This window comes from Macrotis lagotis, chromosome 5, assembly GCF_037893015.1.
Source record: "Macrotis lagotis isolate mMagLag1 chromosome 5, bilby.v1.9.chrom.fasta, whole genome shotgun sequence".
NCBI lineage: Eukaryota > Metazoa > Chordata > Mammalia > Peramelemorphia > Peramelidae > Macrotis > Macrotis lagotis.
In genome coordinates this window covers 122,717,100-122,721,855 of record NC_133662.1, presented here as the reverse complement: position 1 = coordinate 122,721,855, position 4,756 = coordinate 122,717,100, and the positions used below count along the sequence as shown (strand labels likewise).

At 33.8% G+C, this 4,756-nt stretch overlaps 1 long non-coding RNA gene across 1 annotated transcript; it reads left to right on the top strand.

Annotated features, from left to right (window-relative positions):
- The first annotated feature begins 276 nt into the window (after positions 1–276).
- LOC141489865 (uncharacterized) lies at positions 277–3,182 on the top strand. Its single transcript, XR_012469013.1, has 4 exons — positions 277–603; positions 1,641–1,708; positions 2,231–2,325; positions 2,488–3,182. It is a non-coding gene; the product is annotated as an uncharacterized LOC141489865 (long non-coding RNA).
- The last annotated feature ends 1,574 nt before the right edge of the window (positions 3,183–4,756 follow it).

Sequence of the window (4,756 nt, the reverse complement as noted above, 5' to 3'; positions counted from 1 at the left end):
TCAAACCTCGTTTAGCCTGTCCTCAAAGTGCTTGCTATTTTTCTAGGAGTTTTTTAATCTGTGCACTTTGTAAGTCCTCTATAATAAATCCTGAACAATTTTAAATCCCAGGGAAGTATGTGAATTCATTGATTTTTCACTAAGTCTCAATCTTTATTTGGAGACCTCAAATTCCTCCCACAACAACAGGAACAACCTCTCTCCTCGGCCTCAGACATATCCCTTCTGACCCCTGGAAGCAGGGACAAATTTAATTGCAATTGCAATCATCTTTATGGTCGACTGGCATCTGACTCCCCATCATCTCCACTTGCCTAGAGCTTGCCAAAATGAAAGGGAAATCTCGCTTGAGCTCCATCTACTCCAGCTGCCTCCCTGTTACTCAATTAAAAAACTCAGGAGGAATTCTTGTCTAGATCTCTGTACCTGTGCAAATAATCTCATGACAGTTTCTCCTCTAGGTGATTGATAAATTTTACCTCCTTCATCAATTTATCTTTGTTGGACCTTTACAGATTCCCATTGTTTAGATCTGGAATCCATGTGCTTAGTGAGGAATCCTTGACCTGGTGAAAAGAGCAATCAGAAGACTTAATTTCAAAGGTCAGTTCTTTTGTTCATGCCTTTGCCAAGGTGATTGTTTTGGCTCTATAGCACTTCTATTAGTCATTATGTGTTTAGAGATAAACTTAGTTGAAGGGAGACTTACTTAAAGTTAATGGTGTCAATTCTGACATTTATCTCTGAGAAACTGAAATGTCTGAGGAACCAGGAAATTATAAAAAAAATTAAATTTGAAAATCACAAGGACTTTCTCCATTTGTGTTTTTCCTTGAATCAGCCTGGAACAAAGTTTTTTAAAAACATTTATAGTTTATGATTCAAATGTGACTCATTTTCAACCTGTAGCTTATTTATGGCTCTCTCCTCTCCTTTTCACTTTAATACAGGAAATTGTATTCTTGCGCAACTTTAAGCTTTAATAATTTCAACCACGGATAGGAGAAAACTGCAAAGGGCATAGAAAGGCAGAATTCGGTTCATATTTCTAAGCTTTGATTTAACCATTTTTTCCTGATATATTGTTCAATCCAATTTTCCAACTCGTTGAAAACATTCTCCAGATTCTGCTGAGTGATTTTATAAATTGCTTTCAAAATTTTGCCTCAACATTCTCTTAAACAACATAGCTTTGATGAGTAAATAATAGAGTTTACCTCTTTCAGGAATACATGCAAAAATTGCCAAAACTTAACAAGTATTTGAGAACTTTTTTAAGAATGGATCTTGGACTTTAAAATTGAAAAGGAAACATGGAAAGAAGGAAGAAAGATAGGAAGGATAGGGAGGAAAGGAAAAACAAAGGGGTAAAGAAGAGAAATACCATTTCTTACCTTAACATTGTTACATGGATGTATGATTTCTCTAAGCCAACACATTTCTACTGATTAATTTTTTGTTTTATAGCTAAAGCACAATTGACTGATGAGCAGAGACAAAGATTTTGGCTTTCAGTTATTTTCATAATTTTTCCTCATTTTTTATCAACTATCCATCATCATTCCTGACTTTTACACAGTGTACTTTAAAATCTGCAAAATACTTTACATATGTTCTCTTATTGCGCCCTTGTGTTCCAGGTTGGACTATCAAAGTGGGCAACAGTTCTTAAATAATATTTTGTTTTGGAATCCTGAAGAGTTCACAGGTATTCCTTTCTATAACCTTCCTTTTGCTGTTCTTAGAACTCTTCACTCTAACACGAAACAGTATTTTCTTAAAGTTTCTCTTGTGGTACATAATCTACTAGCTAAAACCAGTGATCTAATATGTAAGATCAAGTTATCTATTCATCAGATATGCATTTTCTTAATCTTTAAATAAATATTATTTGAATGCAAACTATAATCCCTGAATGACTCTCATGCTTCAGAGTGACATTTCTTACTTAATATAGTTGTTTGTATTTCAGTGCTGAAGTTACAATGTTATATCAGGAAAGATTAAATTTCATTTTGGAGGTGTTCGTTGATAATAATATAAATTCTTCCCCAAGCTTCCATTTTAAATAGATAATGGTTCTAAAGATTTAAACTCCTGAGGATATTTAATAAATTGGAAAAAACAAACAACCTCAACCTCTATAGAAGGGGTTACTGACTTGGGGCTTGTCCTGATTAGTAGGACAAATAAAAACCATAAATGATTTTTTACTCCTCATTTTATCTAGGAATCTTAAATATTTTTTCATGGAAGTTTTTACCAGAATTACAACAGCAGAACTGACTGGCATTCCTTTTCCTATTCCTTCTCTTGCAAAATGAGGTATAGTAGAAAGAACAATGAACTTGAAGTCAATAGACCTTGGTCACATCTTGTGCTGATATTTTAGAATCATATGACCCATAATCAAGTCACACTTCTTTAAATTATATTTTCTGAATCTGTAAAACAGAGTTAATAATATTTGTACTCTTTACTTTGCAGGGTTGTTATATGGAAAACATTGCATAAATGTAAGAGACCTTGATCCACGATGCAGTTGAATGATTCCTAATACTCTTTTTATTATAAACCAGGATATTTCAAGTTGCCTGAAGGGATGTCATCAATTTTGAAATAAATATTTCAGATCCAAGATCCAATCACATCTTCATTGTTTTTCCTTATATTGGAATCAGACTGCCTTGGCAATTTCCACCCATCAATTTTTAACTGTTGAGTTCAAGAAAACCTTCTTGAGCACGGGAGTAAGATGGTCAACTGGGCAACTAGATGGCTTAATGAATAGAGGGTAGAATTTGGAACTAGGAAGATGAGAATTCAAATTCTACCTTGGTCTTCAAAGTGACTTCATAGTGACTCTGGGCAAGTCACTTAACCCTTTTATCCCTCAATTTCCTGACAACAACAATAATAACACCTATATCAAAGGGCTGTTGTAAGGGTCAAATTAGTTGCCATAATAATACATGGTAAACCTATAGAAATGCTGGATATTTTAGTCAGTTTTTCCATATTAAGAACAACCATTTGGTCACTGGAGCATAGATTGGAGGGGACAGAGGCTGGAAATATAAAGACCTAAAAGAAGTCTACTGTCATTGTCCAAATAAAAAGTGATAAAGGTCTGGATCAGTGTGTTTGTGGTATGAATGGAGAGAAGTGGACAGATATGAAAAGGATTGGGAAGGTGGAATCATTAACCTTTAAATAAGACTTTAGAAACAATCCAAGACAGTATTTCTAGTTAGTTATGTTCTCAGATTATATTGAAATAGAAGAAATCCTCATTTTGGTTTTAATTTTTAAGAAAAATGCAGTAGATATTCCAAAATGAATCACATACTATTTTATTCTTTAGATTTTCAGAATAATGTTGTTTTTTTTAAGGAAAGGCTAAATTCAATTAAAAAATAATGAAAATAAAGATGTACTTCTTTGCCATCCAAGTTTGCAGATTTCTTGAAATCTATCCATGATCTTTTTTTTAAATTCCTGGTTTTTATAGCTTACTTTACTCCCCAGAGTAAGAATCTTTGCTGTAGTCTATATTCCCGTTTCTATTAATATCCTAATAACGTAAAAATATCTGACATTTATATGATACTTTGATCAATTACAATTAATGCTTACTATGTGATTTTGAGCAAGTCATTTCATCTCTATGATCTCAGTTTTCTCCTATATAAAATGAGGATGCTACATAAGATGACTTTTGAGTTCATTAGCATATCTAGGTTTATGAAACCATTACCAAGAGGTTTCAGTAGCCCTCCTAGCCACCAGAAGGTTCTCAGTTGCAAGCATTTAGGCTGCAGCTTTAGTTAACCTCTTGTTGGCTATATCCAAATTTAATTTAGGTTATAGAATGAAATATTGTTCAAAATGTTAAAACATAAAATTGGCAATGTACATCTAGCTTAGAAATTATGTTGTAGATTTCATTCTTTTAGGTCACTTCCCAATGCATTTATAAATTTAAAGCTATGATCACATAGTTTATCATATATAAAAATAATCTGAAAAGAAAATCAGGCCAAACAGTTCTCTTTGGAGAATAAAGTCTTCTGGATCTTCTAGTACTATATGGAGAAGGGGAATCCCAACCACACAAACCTATAACTTGTGGAAAGGAATGGATGGAAATGGTGCGCATACTCTATATTAGCCTTCTAGACTAAAAAAGGAAGTGGAAAACATGTTGAGACCCATGAGCAAAGAGAAAGAGCTTTTCTGACCAAAAGAGAGCCATAATAGTTCCCAGTTTCCATAACTCTAATTCTTTTCTTCTTGGGGGTTTTTTGAGGTGATTATCTCTGCTCCATATTTGAAAGCTCTTTTTATATTGTCATTGTCTGGTTTTATAATAGTTTATGTCTAATATTGTAATGAAATGAATTACTTGTCAACAGTTAACAAAAGGAATTTCCTTAGCATGGAAAGCATGCTTAATTAACATGGAGCACTGGACCTGGACACAAGTAGCTGTGGCTAGATTGTTAGTCCCTGGGCCTAATCAAATGCTGGGGAACAGCTACCTTGCTATAGCTATAGCTATAGGCAGGGAGCTGGGTCAGTCTGGTAGATATTGGTCTTATTGGACAGGTCTTCTGGTTAGATCTAATCACAGTGTCTGTATTTTTTCCATTTGGTCCTTTGACATAATGACCTTTCCCCTTTCATCTCCTGGGCAATGAATTGCAAGGTCAAAGGAAAAAGGTATGAAATTAAAAGAATATTACAATACACAAAT